This window comes from Struthio camelus, chromosome 3 (assembly GCF_040807025.1).
Source record: "Struthio camelus isolate bStrCam1 chromosome 3, bStrCam1.hap1, whole genome shotgun sequence".
Taxonomy (NCBI): domain Eukaryota; kingdom Metazoa; phylum Chordata; class Aves; order Struthioniformes; family Struthionidae; genus Struthio; species Struthio camelus.
In genome coordinates this window covers 833,478-851,712 of record NC_090944.1, presented here as the reverse complement: position 1 = coordinate 851,712, position 18,235 = coordinate 833,478, and the positions used below count along the sequence as shown (strand labels likewise).

The window sequence follows — 18,235 nt, the reverse complement described above, 5'->3', positions numbered from 1 at the left end:
CGGCTGCGGCTGCGGGTGCGGGTGCGGGTGCGAGGTGTTGGAGAGCAGCTGTGCAGGGCAGGGCCCGGGGGTGGTGGTGGGCAGGAGGTGGCTGAGGGGTCAGGAAGGGGCCGTCGGGGCCAAGGAGGCGGAGGGCAGGGCGTGCGGCGCTGGGCGGAGCGCTGCCCCCGGCGGCGGCTGGAGGCGGCGGCTCGTTGCGGGGCGCCCGCCCCGGCCCCGGCCCCGGCCCCGGCCTGCCCGCCCGCCCCGTCCGTCCGTCCGTGTGTCCGTCTGTCTTTGCACGGGCCGGCCAGGGGAGAGCGCGAACGCAGTCCCCCACTACCACAAATTATGCAGTCGAGTTTCCCGCATTTGGGGAAATCGCAGGGGTCAGCACACCCGGAGTGCAAGGGATGAGCCTCGCCCTGGGAAAACCACCTGCCTGATCATGGTGTCTCCCCTGCCAGGTAAGTATGCCCCGCCACCCCACGCCGCCCCACAACAACCCCCGCCACACACACACACCCCGCGCACACCCACAGCAACACCCCCGACCCCGACACCCGCCCACGCCCCGACCCCGCCCCGCCGCCCCGCCGCGCCCCACGCGCGCCCCGACCTCCCGCCGCCCCCCGCCCGCCCCGCCTCGGCCCGCGAACACCGCTCCCGCCGGCCCCCGCGACGCCTCATCTGCATGGACACGCCCCGCACCGCCCCTCCCGCACACGCCCCTCCCGCCCCCCAGCCGAGCTCAGCCGAGTCCAGCCGAGTCCAGCCGAGTCCAGCCGAGTCCAGCCGAACCGAGCCGAGTCCAGCCGAGTCCAGCCGAGTCCAGCCCAGCCGAGCCGAGTCCAGCCGAGTCCAGCCGAGCCGAGCCGAGCCGAGCCGAGCCGAGTCCAGCCGAGTCCAGCCCAGCCGAGTCCAGCCGAGTCCAGCCGAGCCGAGTCCAGCCGAGTCCAGCCGAGTCCAGCCCAGCCGAGTCCAGCCGAGTCCAGCCGAGCCCAGCCGAGTCCAGCCGAGCCGAGCCGAGCCGAGTCCAGCCGAGTCCAGCCGAGTCCAGCCGAGCCCAGCCGAGTCCAGCCGAGTCCAGCCGAGTCCAGCCGAGTCCAGCCGAGCCCAGCCGAGCCCAGCCGAGTCCAGCCGAGTCCAGCCCAGCCGAGCCGAGTCCAGCCGAGTCCAGCCGAGCCGAGCCGAGCCGAGCCGAGCCGAGTCCAGCCGAGTCCAGCCCAGCCGAGTCCAGCCGAGTCCAGCCGAGCCGAGTCCAGCCGAGTCCAGCCGAGTCCAGCCCAGCCGAGTCCAGCCGAGTCCAGCCGAGCCCAGCCGAGTCCAGCCGAGCCGAGCCGAGCCGAGTCCAGCCGAGTCCAGCCGAGTCCAGCCGAGCCCAGCCGAGTCCAGCCGAGTCCAGCCGAGTCCAGCCGAGTCAGCCGAGCCGAGCCCAGCCGAGTCCAGCCGAGTCCAGCCGAGCCGAGCCGAGCCGAGCCGGGAGAGGCTCCTGCGCCGGCCACAGAGCGAACGCCGCCTCCCTCCTGCAGCGGCGCCCGGCGGAAGCGCGCCAGCACCGGCCGCTCCGCCTGCCCGCCGCCCCTGCCAGGGCCGCGCAGCACCTCCGCCCGGCTGCGCCCAGCCACAAGCAGCTGCGGGCCAGGATCTCCCTGACTTCTGGGCACCACGGAGAAGAGGCTGGCCCCATGCTCTCCACGCACCCCCCCTCGCCCCCCACTTCACAGACTGGTACACGTTGGGGAGATCGCCTCGCCGGCTTCTCTTCTCCCGGCTAAAGAGGCCCAGCTCTCGCAGCCTTTCTGCAGAGGAGAGCTGCTCCAGGCCCCTCAGGAGTCAGCCACTGCCCCCCACTTTAGTAGCAGCAGCAAACTTGCTGAGGGCGCACTCCGGGCCTTCCTCCAGGTCATCGAGGAATCACAGCATCACAGAATGGTTGAGGTTGGAAGGGACCTCTGGAGATCATCTAGTCCAACCTGCCTGCTCAAACAGGGTCACCTAGAGCATATTGCCCAGGGTGGCGTCCAGGCGGGTTTTGAATCTCCCCAGGGAAGGAGACTCCACCACCTCTCTGGGCAACCTGTTCCAGTGCTCTGTCACCCTCACAGCAAAGAAGTTTTTTCTCAGGTTTAGGTGGAACTTCCTGTGGTTCAGTTTCTGCCCATTGCCTCTTGTCCCGTTGCTGGCACCACGGAGAAGAGGCTGGCCTCATCCTCTTGACACTCCCCCTTCAGATACGTGTACACGTTGATGCGATCGCCTCTCAGTCTTCTCTTCTCCAGGCTGAACAGGCCCAGCTCTTGCAGTCTTTCTTCCTAGGAGAGGTGCCCCAGCCCTCTAATCCTCTTGGTAGCCCTCCGCTGGACTCTCTCCAGGAGTGCCATGTCTCTCTTGTCCTGGGGAGCCCAGAACTGGACACTGTACTCCAGGGGAGGCCTCGGCAGGGCTGAGGAGAGGGGCAGGATCACCTCCCTCCACCTGCTGGCAACACTCTGCCTAATGCGGCCCAGCACACCATTGGCCTTCTTGGCCACAAGGGCACACTGCTGGCTCACGTTTAACTTGTTGCCCACCAGCACTCCCAGGTCCTTCTCGGCAGAGCTACTTTCCAGCAGGTCAACCCCCAGCCTGTCCTGGTGCATGGGATTCTTTCTCCCTAGGTGCAGGACCTTGCACTTGCCTTTGTTGAACTTCAGGAGGTCCCCCTCGGCCCAGCTCGCCAGCCTGTCCAGGTCCCTCGGAATGGCAGCCCAGTCTTCTGGTGTGTTAGCCTCTCCCCCCAGTTTAGTATCATCAGCAAACTTGCTGAGGGGGCACTCTGCCCCTTCCTCCAGGTCATTGATGAATATATTGAACAAGACTGGACCCAGGACTGAGCCCTGGGGGACACCACTAGCTACAGGCCTCCAACGAGACTCTGCGCCATTCACCACAACCCTCTGAGCTCGGCCATCCAGCCAGTTCTCCATCCACCTCGCTGTCCACTCATCTAGCCCACACTTCCTGAGCTTACCTAGGAGGATGGGATGGGAGACAGTGGCAAAAGCCTTGCTGAAGTCCACTGCTCTCCCCTCCTCTCCCCAGCCAGTCATCCCGTCATAGAAGGCTATCAGATTGGTCAAGCATGATTTCCCTTTGGGCAATCCATGCGCACTACTCCTGATCACCTTCTTGTCCTCCACATGCTTAGTGAGGACCTCCAGGAGGAGCTGTTCCATCACCTTGCCGGGGATGGAGGTGAGGCTGCCGGGCCTGTAGTTTCCTGGCTCCTCCTTCTTGCCCTTTTTGAAGCCTGGGGTGACGTTGGCTTTCTTGCAGTCCTCAGGCCCCTCTCCTGATCTCCAGGACCTTTCAAAGAGGATGGAGAGTGGCCTAGCGATAACAGCCGCCAGCTGCCTCAGCACTCGTGGGTGCATCCCATCGGGGCCCATGGATTTATGGATGTCAAGTTTGGACAAAAGATCTCTAAGCTGATCCTCCTCCACCGAGGCAGAGTCTTCCTTTCCCCAGACTTCCTCTCTTGTCTCCAAGGTCTGGAATTCCTCAGGACTGGCCTTAGCAGTGAAGACTGAAGCAAAGGCAGCATTCAATAACTCTGCCTTCTCTATATCCTTTGTTGCCAGGGCACCCGCCCCATTCAGCAGCGCGCCCACATTTTCCCTAGTCTTCCTTTTGCCTCGGATGTATTTGAAGAAGCCCTTCTTGTTGGCCTTGACATCCCTCGCCAGGCTGAATTCCAAGTGGGCCTTAGCCTTCCTTGTCGCATCCCTGCACACTCTGACAACGTCCCTGTATTCCTCCCAAGTGGCCTGTGCCCTTTCCCACATTCTGTGTGCTTCCTTCTTCTGTTGGAGTTTGGCCAGGAGTTCCTTGCTCATCCATGCAGGTCTCCTGCCGAATCCGCTTTGCTGGACTTCTTCCTCAGAGGGATGCACTGATCTTGAGCCTGGAGGAAGTGATGCTGGAATATTAACCAGCTTTCTTGGACCCCTCTTCCCCCCAGGGCCCTACCCCAGGAGATTCCCCTAAGTAGGTCCCTGAAGAGGCCAAAGTTAGCTCTCCTCAAGTCCAGCGTTGCAGTCCCACTCATTGCCCTGCTCCCTCCTCGTAGGAGCCTCAACTCCACCATCTCATGGTCACTGCAGCCAAGGCTGCCCCCAACCTTCACCTCTCCAACTAGACCTTTGTTTGTTAGTACAAGGTCGAGCATTGCGCCTCTCCTCGTTGGCGTCTCCACCACCTGAGTCAAGAAATTATCATCAATCCTCTGCAGGAACCTCTTTGACTGCTTGTGCCTAGCTGTGCTGTCTTGCCAACAGATGTCAGGGTGGTTGAAGTCTCCCAGGAGAACCAGGGCCTGTGATCGTGAGGCTACTTCCAGCTGTCGGTAGAAGGCCTCATCGATGACTTCCTCCTGGTCACGTGGCCTGTAGTAAACCCCCACAACAGTGTCACCCGTGTCAGCCTGCCCTTTAATCCTTACCCATAGGCTCTCCACTTGCTCTTCATCCACCCCGAGGCAGAGCTCCACACATTCTAGTTGCTCCCTCACATAAAGAGCAACTCCACCACCTCGCCTGCCTGGCCTGTCTTTCCTAAAAAGCACGTAGCCATCCACGACAGCATCCCAGTCCTGTGAACTATCCCACCCTGTCTCTGTAACCGCAATGAGATCATGGCCCTGCGACCGCACACACATCTCTAACTCTTCCTGCTTATTCCCCATGCTGCGTGCATTGGTATATAGGCATTTCAGAGAGCCAGTCAAGCATGCAAGCTTGCCAGGAGAGGTGCAAGAGGATCCTCCACAGCCATGTTCCACGCTGTCTCCCCTGGCTGTATGCACCCGCTGGAGGCATCCTGACTTGAGCGGTGTTTTACTGACTCCCCTGCCACTATACCACTCCCCTTCCCCCATCTTGCCTAGTTTAAAGCCCTCCTTACCGGGCTGGCCCACCTGTTGGCAAAGACGCGCCTGCCCCGCTTGGTAAGGTGGATCCCATCGCTCCCCATCAGCTGTTGATCTTCAAACAGGGTCCCACGGTCATAGAAACCAAAGCCCTGTTGCCAACACCAGCGGCGCAGCCAGCTGTTAACTTGGACAACTCGTCTACTCCTCCTCCCATCCTTTCCCCTCACAGGCAAGATTGAGGAGAAAACGACCTGGGCTCCCAGACCCTTGACCACCATTCCCAGAGCTCTGAAGTCCCGTTTGATGGTTTCCAGTTTGCCTTTCGTGTCGTTAGCACCCACGTGGAAGATGAGCAGAGGGTAGTAGTCCGACGCGTGGACAAGCCTTGGCAGTCTTTCCACGACCTCTCTTATTCGAGCCCCTGGCAGGCAGCAAACCTCTCTGGACAAGAGGTCAGGTCGGCAGAGAGGCGCCTCCGTCCCCTGCAGCAGGCAGTCACCCACAACAATCCCTCGCCGCTTCCTCCGGGGCTTCCTGCACGGCACAGGGTCTGCCAGGCCAGTTGCCTCCCTTGGAGCCATGCCCAGCTCCTCCTCGGCTTGGAGGGCGCTAGACTTGTTCTTCACAGGCAACTCTTGAGGAGGAGCAAGAGCCTTTCTCCTTCTACGAGAGGTCACCAGCTTCCAGCCCTCTTCAACAGCGTTAGGATGCACCTTTACACACGGTGCTGAGCCCTCTGACACCTCCGCTGCAGTGGGGGCTGGGGACTCCTGGAGCTGCACAGTCTCCGAGAACGCCCTGTCCATCTCCTGCTCATCCTCTCGGATGCTACGCAGCCTACTAACGTCCTGCCGTACGTCCTTTAGGGAGGGAGCGGCCGCGCAGCAAGGCTGCTGACGATGGCACAGCGGGAGGAGCGGCGGAGGCCCCAGCGGGCTGCGCTGCCCTTCCGAGGGTGCTGGAGAGGCTGGAGCGGTGGCCGAGGGAGGCTGCGGAAGGTGAGCCGAGGCAAGCGCGGCCTCCCGTCTGGCTGCGGCTGCGGGTGCGGGTGCGGGTGCGGGTGCGAGGTGTTGGAGAGCAGCTGTGCAGGGCAGGGCCCGGGGGTGGTGGTGGGCAGGAGGTGGCTGAGGGGTCAGGAAGGGGCCGTCGGGGCCAAGGAGGCGGAGGGCAGGGCGTGCGGCGCTGGGCGGAGCGCTGCCCCCGGCGGCGGCTGGAGGCGGCGGCTCGTTGCGGGGCGCCCGCCCCGGCCCCGGCCCCGGCCTGCCCGCCCGCCCCGTCCGTCCGTCTGTGTGTCTGTCTGTCTTTGCACGGGCCGGCCAGGGGAGAGCGCGAACGCAGTCCCCCACTACCACAAATTATGCAGTCGAGTTTCCCGCATTTGGGGAAATCGCAGGGGTCAGCACACCCGGAGTGCAAGGGATGAGCCTCGCCCTGGGAAAACCACCTGCCTGATCATGGTGTCTCCCCTGCCAGGTAAGTATGCCCCGCCACCCCACGCCGCCCCACAACAACCCCCGCCACACACACACACCCCGCGCACACCCACAGCAACACCCCCGACCCCGACACCCGCCCACGCCCCGACCCCGCCCCGCCGCCCCGCCGCGCCCCACGCGCGCCCCGACCTCCCGCCGCCCCCCGCCCGCCCCGCCTCGGCCCGCGAACACCGCTCCCGCCGGCCCCCGCGACGCCTCATCTGCATGGACACGCCCCGCACCGCCCCTCCCGCACACGCCCCTCCCGCCCCCCAGCCGAGCTCAGCCGAGTCCAGCCGAGTCCAGCCGAGTCCAGCCGAGTCCAGCCGAACCGAGCCGAGTCCAGCCGAGTCCAGCCGAGCCGAGTCCAGCCGAGTCCAGCCGAGCCCAGCCGAGCCCAGCCGAGTCCAGCCGAGTCCAGCCGAGCCGAGCCGAGCCGAGCCGAGCCGAGCCCAGCCGAGTCCAGCCGAGCCCAGCCGAGTCCAGCCGAGCCCAGCCGAGTCCAGCCGAGTCCAGCCGAGTCCAGCCCAGCCGAGCCGAGTCCAGCCGAGTCCAGCCGAGCCGAGCCGAGCCGAGCCGAGCCGAGCCCAGCCGAGTCCAGCCCAGCCGAGTCCAGCCGAGTCCAGCCGAGTCCAGCCGAGTCCAGCCGAGCCGAGCCGAGCCGAGCCGAGTCCAGCCGAGTCCAGCCGAGCCGAGCCCAGCCGAGTCCAGCCGAGTCCAGCCGAGCCGAGTCCAGCCGAGCCGAGTCCAGCCGAGTCCAGCCGAGTCCAGCCGAGTCCAGCCGAGTCCAGCCGAGTCCAGCCGAGCCGAGTCCAGCCGAGTCCAGCCGAGTCCAGCCGAGTCCAGCCGAGCCCAGCCGAGTCCAGCCGAGCCCAGCCGAGCCGAGCCGAGCCGAGCCGGGAGAGGCTCCTGCGCCGGCCACAGAGCGAACGCCGCCTCCCTCCTGCAGCGGCGCCCGGCGGAAGCGCGCCAGCACCGGCCGCTCCGCCTGCCCGCCGCCCCTGCCAGGGCCGCGCAGCACCTCCGCCCGGCTGCGCCCAGCCACAAGCAGCTGCGGGCCAGGATCTCCCTGACTTCTGGGCACCACGGAGAAGAGGCTGGCCCCATGCTCTCCACGCACCCCCCCTCGCCCCCCACTTCACAGACTGGTACACGTTGGGGAGATCGCCTCGCCGGCTTCTCTTCTCCCGGCTAAAGAGGCCCAGCTCTCGCAGCCTTTCTGCAGAGGAGAGCTGCTCCAGGCCCCTCAGGAGTCAGCCACTGCCCCCCACTTTAGTAGCAGCAGCAAACTTGCTGAGGGCGCACTCCGGGCCTTCCTCCAGGTCATCGAGGAATCACAGCATCACAGAATGGTTGAGGTTGGAAGGGACCTCTGGAGATCATCTAGTCCAACCTGCCTGCTCAAACAGGGTCACCTAGAGCATATTGCCCAGGGTGGCGTCCAGGCGGGTTTTGAATCTCCCCAGGGAAGGAGACTCCACCACCTCTCTGGGCAACCTGTTCCAGTGCTCTGTCACCCTCACAGCAAAGAAGTTTTTTCTCAGGTTTAGGTGGAACTTCCTGTGGTTCAGTTTCTGCCCATTGCCTCTTGTCCCGTTGCTGGCACCACGGAGAAGAGGCTGGCCTCATCCTCTTGACACTCCCCCTTCAGATACGTGTACACGTTGATGCGATCGCCTCTCAGTCTTCTCTTCTCCAGGCTGAACAGGCCCAGCTCTTGCAGTCTTTCTTCCTAGGAGAGGTGCCCCAGCCCTCTAATCCTCTTGGTAGCCCTCCGCTGGACTCTCTCCAGGAGTGCCATGTCTCTCTTGTCCTGGGGAGCCCAGAACTGGACACTGTACTCCAGGGGAGGCCTCGGCAGGGCTGAGGAGAGGGGCAGGATCACCTCCCTCCACCTGCTGGCAACACTCTGCCTAATGCGGCCCAGCACACCATTGGCCTTCTTGGCCACAAGGGCACACTGCTGGCTCACGTTTAACTTGTTGCCCACCAGCACTCCCAGGTCCTTCTCGGCAGAGCTACTTTCCAGCAGGTCAACCCCCAGCCTGTCCTGGTGCATGGGATTCTTTCTCCCTAGGTGCAGGACCTTGCACTTGCCTTTGTTGAACTTCAGGAGGTCCCCCTCGGCCCAGCTCGCCAGCCTGTCCAGGTCCCTCGGAATGGCAGCCCAGTCTTCTGGTGTGTTAGCCTCTCCCCCCAGTTTAGTATCATCAGCAAACTTGCTGAGGGGGCACTCTGCCCCTTCCTCCAGGTCATTGATGAATATATTGAACAAGACTGGACCCAGGACTGAGCCCTGGGGGACACCACTAGCTACAGGCCTCCAACGAGACTCTGCGCCATTCACCACAACCCTCTGAGCTCGGCCATCCAGCCAGTTCTCCATCCACCTCGCTGTCCACTCATCTAGCCCACACTTCCTGAGCTTACCTAGGAGGATGGGATGGGAGACAGTGGCAAAAGCCTTGCTGAAGTCCACTGCTCTCCCCTCCTCTCCCCAGCCAGTCATCCCGTCATAGAAGGCTATCAGATTGGTCAAGCATGATTTCCCTTTGGGCAATCCATGCGCACTACTCCTGATCACCTTCTTGTCCTCCACATGCTTAGTGAGGACCTCCAGGAGGAGCTGTTCCATCACCTTGCCGGGGATGGAGGTGAGGCTGCCGGGCCTGTAGTTTCCTGGCTCCTCCTTCTTGCCCTTTTTGAAGCCTGGGGTGACGTTGGCTTTCTTGCAGTCCTCAGGCCCCTCTCCTGATCTCCAGGACCTTTCAAAGAGGATGGAGAGTGGCCTAGCGATAACAGCCGCCAGCTGCCTCAGCACTCGTGGGTGCATCCCATCGGGGCCCATGGATTTATGGATGTCAAGTTTGGACAAAAGATCTCTAAGCTGATCCTCCTCCACCGAGGCAGAGTCTTCCTTTCCCCAGACTTCCTCTCTTGTCTCCAAGGTCTGGAATTCCTCAGGACTGGCCTTAGCAGTGAAGACTGAAGCAAAGGCAGCATTCAATAACTCTGCCTTCTCTATATCCTTTGTTGCCAGGGCACCCGCCCCATTCAGCAGCGCGCCCACGTTTTCCCTAGTCTTCCTTTTGCCTCGGATGTATTTGAAGAAGCCCTTCTTGTTGGCCTTGACATCCCTGGCCAGGCTGAATTCCAAGTGGGCCTTAGCCTTCCTTGTCGCATCCCTGCACACTCTGACAACGTCCCTGTATTCCTCCCAAGTGGCCTGTGCCCTTTCCCACATTCTGTGTGCTTCCTTCTTCTGTTGGAGTTTGGCCAGGAGTTCCTTGCTCATCCATGCAGGTCTCCTGCCGAATCCGCTTTGCTGGACTTCTTCCTCAGAGGGATGCACTGATCTTGAGCCTGGAGGAAGTGATGCTGGAATATTAACCAGCTTTCTTGGACCCCTCTTCCCCCCAGGGCCCTACCCCAGGAGATTCCCCTAAGTAGGTCCCTGAAGAGGCCAAAGTTAGCTCTCCTCAAGTCCAGCGTTGCAGTCCCACTCATTGCCCTGCTCCCTCCTCGTAGGAGCCTCAACTCCACCATCTCATGGTCACTGCAGCCAAGGCTGCCCCCAACCTTCACCTCTCCAACTAGACCTTTGTTTGTTAGTACAAGGTCGAGCATTGCGCCTCTCCTCGTTGGCGTCTCCACCACCTGAGTCAAGAAATTATCATCAATCCTCTGCAGGAACCTCTTTGACTGCTTGTGCCTAGCTGTGCTGTCTTGCCAACAGATGTCAGGGTGGTTGAAGTCTCCCAGGAGAACCAGGGCCTGTGATCGTGAGGCTACTTCCAGCTGTCGGTAGAAGGCCTCATCGATGACTTCCTCCTGGTCAGGTGGCCTGTAGTAAACCCCCACAACAGTGTCACCCGTGTCAGCCTGCCCTTTAATCCTTACCCATAGGCTCTCCACTTGCTCTTCATCCACCCCGAGGCAGAGCTCCACACATTCTAGTTGCTCCCTCACATAAAGAGCAACTCCACCACCTCGCCTGCCTGGCCTGTCTTTCCTAAAAAGCACGTAGCCATCCACGACAGCATCCCAGTCCTGTGAACTATCCCACCCTGTCTCTGTAACCGCAATGAGATCATGGCCCTGCGACCGCACACACATCTCTAACTCTTCCTGCTTATTCCCCATGCTGCGTGCATTGGTATATAGGCATTTCAGAGAGCCAGTCAAGCATGCAAGCTTGCCAGGAGAGGTGCAAGAGGATCCTCCACAGCCATGTTCCACGCTGTCTCCCCTGGCTGTATGCACCCGCTGGAGGCATCCTGACTTGAGCGGTGTTTTACTGACTCCCCTGCCACTATACCACTCCCCTTCCCCCATCTTGCCTAGTTTAAAGCCCTCCTTACCGGGCTGGCCCACCTGTTGGCAAAGACGCGCCTGCCCCGCTTGGTAAGGTGGATCCCATCGCTCCCCATCAGCTGTTGATCTTCAAACAGGGTCCCACGGTCATAGAAACCAAAGCCCTGTTGCCAACACCAGCGGCGCAGCCAGCTGTTAACTTGGACAACTCGTCTACTCCTCCTCCCATCCTTTCCCCTCACAGGCAAGACTGAGGAGAAAACGACCTGGGCTCCCAGACCCTTGACCACCATTCCCAGAGCTCTGAAGTCCCGTTTGATGGTTTCCAGTTTGCCTTTCGTGTCGTTAGCACCCACGTGGAAGATGAGCAGAGGGTAGTAGTCCGACGCGTGGACAAGCCTTGGCAGTCTTTCCACGACCTCTCTTATTCGAGCCCCTGGCAGGCAGCAAACCTCTCTGGACAAGAGGTCAGGTCGGCAGAGAGGCGCCTCCGTCCCCTGCAGCAGGCAGTCACCCACAACAATCCCTCGCCGCTTCCTCCGGGGCTTCCTGCACGGCACAGGGTCTGCCAGGCCAGTTGCCTCCCTTGGAGCCATGCCCAGCTCCTCCTCGGCTTGGAGGGCGCTAGACTTGTTCTTCACAGGCAACTCTTGAGGAGGAGCAAGAGCCTTTCTCCTTCTACGAGAGGTCACCAGCTTCCAGCCCTCTTCAACAGCGTTAGGATGCACCTTTACACACGGTGCTGAGCCCTCTGACACCTCCGCTGCAGTGGGGGCTGGGGACTCCTGGAGCTGCACAGTCTCCGAGAACGCCCTGTCCATCTCCTGCTCATCCTCTCGGATGCTACGCAGCCTACTAACGTCCTGCCGTACGTCCTTTAGGGAGGGAGCGGCCGCGCAGCAAGGCTGCTGACGATGGCACAGCGGGAGGAGCGGCGGAGGCCCCAGCGGGCTGCGCTGCCCTTCCGAGGGTGCTGGAGAGGCTGGAGCGGTGGCCGAGGGAGGCTGCGGAAGGTGAGCCGAGGCAAGCGCGGCCTCCCGTCTGGCTGCGGCTGCGGGTGCGGGTGCGGGTGCGGGTGCGAGGTGTTGGAGAGCAGCTGTGCAGGGCAGGGCCCGGGGGTGGTGGTGGGCAGGAGGTGGCTGAGGGGTCAGGAAGGGGCCGTCGGGGCCAAGGAGGCGGAGGGCAGGGCGTGCGGCGCTGGGCGGAGCGCTGCCCCCGGCGGCGGCTGGAGGCGGCGGCTCGTTGCGGGGCGCCCGCCCCGGCCCCGGCCCCGGCCTGCCCGCCCGCCCCGTCCGTCCGTCTGTCTTTGCACGGGCCGGCCAGGGGAGAGCGCGAACGCAGTCCCCCACTACCACAAATTATGCAGTCGAGTTTCCCGCATTTGGGGAAATCGCAGGGGTCAGCACACCCGGAGTGCAAGGGATGAGCCTCGCCCTGGGAAAACCACCTGCCTGATCATGGTGTCTCCCCTGCCAGGTAAGTATGCCCCGCCACCCCACGCCGCCCCACAACAACCCCCGCCACACACACACACCCCGCGCACACCCACAGCAACACCCCCGACCCCGACACCCGCCCACGCCCCGACCCCGCCCCGCCGCCCCGCCGCGCCCCACGCGCGCCCCGACCTCCCGCCGCCCCCCGCCCGCCCCGCCTCGGCCCGCGAACACCGCTCCCGCCGGCCCCCGCGACGCCTCATCTGCATGGACACGCCCCGCACCGCCCCTCCCGCACACGCCCCTCCCGCCCCCCAGCCGAGCTCAGCCGAGTCCAGCCGAGTCCAGCCGAGTCCAGCCGAACCGAGCCGAGTCCAGCCGAGTCCAGCCGAGTCCAGCCGAGTCCAGCCGAGCCCAGCCGAGCCGAGCCGAGTCCAGCCGAGCCGAGTCCAGCCGAGTCCAGCCGAGCCCAGCCGAGTCCAGCCGAGTCCAGCCGAGCCGAGTCCAGCCGAGTCCAGCCGAGTCCAGCCGAGCCGAGCCGAGCCCAGCCGAGTCCAGCCGAGCCCAGCCGAGCCCAGCCGAGCCCAGCCGAGTCCAGCCGAGTCCAGCCGAGTCCAGCCCAGCCGAGCCGAGTCCAGCCGAGTCCAGCCGAGCCGAGCCGAGCCGAGCCGAGCCGAGCCCAGCCGAGTCCAGCCCAGCCGAGTCCAGCCGAGTCCAGCCGAGCCGAGTCCAGCCGAGCCGAGCCGAGCCGAGCCGAGCCGAGTCCAGCCGAGTCCAGCCGAGCCGAGCCCAGCCGAGTCCAGCCGAGTCCAGCCGAGCCGAGTCCAGCCGAGTCCAGCCGAGTCCAGCCGAGCCGAGTCCAGCCGAGTCCAGCCGAGTCCAGCCGAGTCCAGCCGAGTCCAACCGAGTCCAGCCGAGTCCAGCCGAGTCCAGCCGAGCCGAGTCCAGCCGAGTCCAGCCGAGTCCAGCCGAGTCCAGCCGAGTCCAGCCGAGCCCAGCCGAGTCCAGCCGAGCCCAGCCGAGCCGAGCCGAGCCGAGCCGGGAGAGGCTCCTGCGCCGGCCACAGAGCGAACGCCGCCTCCCTCCTGCAGCGGCGCCCGGCGGAAGCGCGCCAGCACCGGCCGCTCCGCCTGCCCGCCGCCCCTGCCAGGGCCGCGCAGCACCTCCGCCCGGCTGCCCCCAGCCACAAGCAGCTGCGGGCCAGGATCTCCCTGACTTCTGGGCACCACGGAGAAGAGGCTGGCCCCATGCTCTCCACGCACCCCCCCTCGCCCCCCACTTCACAGACTGGTACACGTTGGGGAGATCGCCTCGCCGGCTTCTCTTCTCCCGGCTAAAGAGGCCCAGCTCTCGCAGCCTTTCTGCAGAGGAGAGCTGCTCCAGGCCCCTCAGGAGTCAGCCACTGCCCCCCACTTTAGTAGCAGCAGCAAACTTGCTGAGGGCGCACTCCGGGCCTTCCTCCAGGTCATCGAGGAATCACAGCATCACAGAATGGTTGAGGTTGGAAGGGACCTCTGGAGATCATCTAGTCCAACCTGCCTGCTCAAACAGGGTCACCTAGAGCATATTGCCCAGGGTGGCGTCCAGGCGGGTTTTGAATCTCCCCAGGGAAGGAGACTCCACCACCTCTCTGGGCAACCTGTTCCAGTGCTCTGTCACCCTCACAGCAAAGAAGTTTTTTCTCAGGTTTAGGTGGAACTTCCTGTGGTTCAGTTTCTGCCCATTGCCTCTTGTCCCGTTGCTGGCACCACGGAGAAGAGGCTGGCCTCATCCTCTTGACACTCCCCCTTCAGATACGTGTACACGTTGATGCGATCGCCTCTCAGTCTTCTCTTCTCCAGGCTGAACAGGCCCAGCTCTTGCAGTCTTTCTTCCTAGGAGAGGTGCCCCAGCCCTCTAATCCTCTTGGTAGCCCTCCGCTGGACTCTCTCCAGGAGTGCCATGTCTCTCTTGTCCTGGGGAGCCCAGAACTGGACACTGTACTCCAGGGGAGGCCTCGGCAGGGCTGAGGAGAGGGGCAGGATCACCTCCCTCCACCTGCTGGCAACACTCTGCCTAATGCGGCCCAGCACACCATTGGCCTTCTTGGCCACAAGGGCACACTGCTGGCTCACGTTTAACTTGTTGCCCACCAGCACTCCCAGGTCCTTCTCGGCAGAGCTACTTTCCAGCAGGTCAACCCCCAGCCTGTCCTGGTGCATGGGATTCTTTCTCCCTAGGTGCAGGACCTTGCACTTGCCTTTGTTGAACTTCAGGAGGTCCCCCTCGGCCCAGCTCGCCAGCCTGTCCAGGTCCCTCGGAATGGCAGCCCAGTCTTCTGGTGTGTTAGCCTCTCCCCCCAGTTTAGTATCATCAGCAAACTTGCTGAGGGGGCACTCTGCCCCTTCCTCCAGGTCATTGATGAATATATTGAACAAGACTGGACCCAGGACTGAGCCCTGGGGGACACCACTAGCTACAGGCCTCCAACGAGACTCTGCGCCATTCACCACAACCCTCTGAGCTCGGCCATCCAGCCAGTTCTCCATCCACCTCGCTGTCCACTCATCTAGCCCACACTTCCTGAGCTTACCTAGGAGGATGGGATGGGAGACAGTGGCAAAAGCCTTGCTGAAGTCCACTGCTCTCCCCTCCTCTCCCCAGCCAGTCATCCCGTCATAGAAGGCTATCAGATTGGTCAAGCATGATTTCCCTTTGGGCAATCCATGCGCACTACTCCTGATCACCTTCTTGTCCTCCACATGCTTAGTGAGGACCTCCAGGAGGAGCTGTTCCATCACCTTGCCGGGGATGGAGGTGAGGCTGCCGGGCCTGTAGTTTCCTGGCTCCTCCTTCTTGCCCTTTTTGAAGCCTGGGGTGACGTTGGCTTTCTTGCAGTCCTCAGGCCCCTCTCCTGATCTCCAGGACCTTTCAAAGAGGATGGAGAGTGGCCTAGCGATAACAGCCGCCAGCTGCCTCAGCACTCGTGGGTGCATCCCATCGGGGCCCATGGATTTATGGATGTCAAGTTTGGACAAAAGATCTCTAAGCTGATCCTCCTCCACCGAGGCAGAGTCTTCCTTTCCCCAGACTTCCTCTCTTGTCTCCAAGGTCTGGAATTCCTCAGGACTGGCCTTAGCAGTGAAGACTGAAGCAAAGGCAGCATTCAATAACTCTGCCTTCTCTATATCCTTTGTTGCCAGGGCACCCGCCCCATTCAGCAGCGCGCCCACGTTTTCCCTAGTCTTCCTTTTGCCTCGGATGTATTTGAAGAAGCCCTTCTTGTTGGCCTTGACATCCCTGGCCAGGCTGAATTCCAAGTGGGCCTTAGCCTTCCTTGTCGCATCCCTGCACACTCTGACAACGTCCCTGTATTCCTCCCAAGTGGCCTGTGCCCTTTCCCACATTCTGTGTGCTTCCTTCTTCTGTTGGAGTTTGGCCAGGAGTTCCTTGCTCATCCATGCAGGTCTCCTGCCGAATCCGCTTTGCTGGACTTCTTCCTCAGAGGGATGCACTGATCTTGAGCCTGGAGGAAGTGATGCTGGAATATTAACCAGCTTTCTTGGACCCCTCTTCCCCCCAGGGCCCTACCCCAGGAGATTCCCCTAAGTAGGTCCCTGAAGAGGCCAAAGTTAGCTCTCCTCAAGTCCAGCGTTGCAGTCCCACTCATTGCCCTGCTCCCTCCTCGTAGCACCCTCAACTCCACCATCTCATGGTCACTGCAGCCAAGGCTGCCCCCAACCTTCACCTCTCCAACTAGACCTTTGTTTGTTAGTACAAGGTCGAGCATTGCGCCTCTCCTCGTTGGCGTCTCCACCACCTGAGTCAAGAAATTATCATCAATCCTCTGCAGGAACCTCTTTGACTGCTTGTGCCTAGCTGTGCTGTCTTGCCAACAGATGTCAGGGTGGTTGAAGTCTCCCAGGAGAACCAGGGCCTGTGATCGTGAGGCTACTTCCAGCTGTCGGTAGAAGGCCTCATCGATGACTTCCTCCTGGTCACGTGGCCTGTAGTAAACCCCCACAACAGTGTCACCCGTGTCAGCCTGCCCTTTAATCCTTACCCATAGGCTCTCCACTTGCTCTTCATCCACCCCGAGGCAGAGCTCCACACATTCTAGTTGCTCCCTCACATAAAGAGCAACTCCACCACCTCGCCTGCCTGGCCTGTCTTTCCTAAAAAGCACGTAGCCATCCACGACAGCATCCCAGTCCTGTGAACTATCCCACCCTGTCTCTGTAACCGCAATGAGATCATGGCCCTGCGACCGCACACACATCTCTAACTCTTCCTGCTTATTCCCCATGCTGCGTGCATTGGTATATAGGCATTTCAGAGAGCCAGTCAAGCATGCAAGCTTGCCAGGAGAGGTGCAAGAGGATCCTCCACAGCCATGTTCCACGCTGTCTCCCCTGGCTGTATGCACCCGCTGGAGGCATCCTGACTTGAGCGGTGTTTTACTGACTCCCCTGCCACTATACCACTCCCCTTCCCCCATCTTGCCTAGTTTAAAGCCCTCCTTACCGGGCTGGCCCACCTGTTGGCAAAGACGCGCGTGCCCCGCTTGGTAAGGTGGATCCCATCGCTCCCCATCAGCTGTTGATCTTCAAACAGGGTCCCACGGTCATAGAAACCAAAGCCCTGTTGCCAACACCAGCGGCGCAGCCAGCTGTTAACTTGGACAACTCGTCTACTCCTCCTCCCATCCTTTCCCCTCACAGGCAAGATTGAGGAGAAAACGACCTGGGCTCCCAGACCCTTGACCACCATTCCCAGAGCTCTGAAGTCCCGTTTGATGGTTTCCAGTTTGCCTTTCGTGTTGTTAGCACCCACGTGGAAGATGAGCAGAGGGTAGTAGTCCGATGCGTGGACGAGCCTTGGCAGTCTTTCCACGACCTCTCTTATTCGAGCCCCTGGCAGGCAGCAAACCTCTCTGGACAAGAGGTCAGGTCGGCAGAGAGGCGCCTCCGTCCCCTGCAGCAGGCAGTCACCCACAACAATCCCTCGCCGCTTCCTCCGGGGCTTCCTGCACGGCACAGGGTCTGCCAGGCCAGTTGCCTCCCTTGGAGCCATGCCCAGCTCCTCCTCGGCTTGGAGGGCGCTAGACTTGTTCTTCACAGGCAACTCTTGAGGAGGAGCAAGAGCCTTTCTCCTTCTACGAGAGGTCACCAGCTTCCAGCCCTCTTCAACAGCGTTAGGATGCACCTTTACACACGGTGCTGAGCCCTCTGACACCTCCGCTGCAGTGGGGGCTGGGGACTCCTGGAGCTGCACAGTCTCCGAGAACGCCCTGTCCATCTCCTGCTCATCCTCTCGGATGCTACGCAGCCTACTAACGTCCTGCCGTACGTCCTTTAGGGAGGGAGCGGCCGCGCAGCAAGGCTGCTGACGATGGCACAGCGGGAGGAGCGGCGGAGGCCCCAGCGGGCTGCGCTGCCCTTCCGAGGGTGCTGGAGAGGCTGGAGCGGTGGCCGAGGGAGGCTGCGGAAGGTGAGCCGAGGCAAGCGCGGCCTCCCGTCTGGCTGCGGCTGCGGGTGCGGGTGCGGGTGCGGGTGCGAGGTGTTGGAGAGCAGCTGTGCAGGGCAGGGCCCGGGGGTGGTGGTGGGCAGGAGGTGGCTGAGGGGTCAGGAAGGGGCCGTCGGGGCCAAGGAGGCGGAGGGCAGGGCGTGCGGCGCTGGGCGGAGCGCTGCCCCCGGCGGCGGCTGGAGGCGGCGGCTCGTTGCGGGGCGCCCGCCCCGGCCCCGGCCCCGGCCTGCCCGCCCGCCCCGTCCGTCCGTCTGTGTGTCTGTCTGTCTTTGCACGGGCCGGCCAGGGGAGAGCGCGAACGCAGTCCCCCACTACCACAAATTATGCAGTCGAGTTTCCCGCATTTGGGGAAATCGCAGGGGTCAGCACACCCGGAGTGCAAGGGATGAGCCTCGCCCTGGGAAAACCACCTGCCTGATCATGGTGTCTCCCCTGCCAGGTAAGTATGCCCCGCCACCCCACGCCGCCCCACAACAACCCCCGCCACACACACACACCCCGCGCACACCCACAGCAACACCCCCGACCCCGACACCCGCCCACGCCCCGACCCCGCCCCGCCGCCCCGCCGCGCCCCACGCGCGCCCCGACCTCCCGCCGCCCCCCGCCCGCCC

The 18,235-nt window shown here is 62.6% G+C and overlaps 4 non-coding genes across 4 annotated transcripts; all 4 read right to left on the bottom strand.

Annotated features, from left to right (window-relative positions):
• Nucleotides 1–290: 290 nt before the first annotated feature.
• Nucleotides 291–454, bottom strand: LOC138066949 (U1 spliceosomal RNA). The gene has a single exon (XR_011140659.1). It is a non-coding gene; the product is annotated as a U1 spliceosomal RNA (small nuclear RNA).
• Nucleotides 455–6,208: 5,754 nt separating this feature from the next.
• LOC138066948 (U1 spliceosomal RNA) lies at nt 6,209–6,372 on the bottom strand. Its single transcript, XR_011140658.1, has one exon. It is a non-coding gene; the product is annotated as a U1 spliceosomal RNA (small nuclear RNA).
• Nucleotides 6,373–12,000: 5,628 nt separating this feature from the next.
• LOC138066946 (U1 spliceosomal RNA) lies at nt 12,001–12,164 on the bottom strand. Its single transcript, XR_011140656.1, has one exon. It is a non-coding gene; the product is annotated as a U1 spliceosomal RNA (small nuclear RNA).
• Nucleotides 12,165–17,904: 5,740 nt separating this feature from the next.
• Nucleotides 17,905–18,068, bottom strand: LOC138066945 (U1 spliceosomal RNA). Its single transcript, XR_011140655.1, has one exon. It is a non-coding gene; the product is annotated as a U1 spliceosomal RNA (small nuclear RNA).
• Between the last annotated feature and the right edge of the window lie 167 nt (nt 18,069–18,235).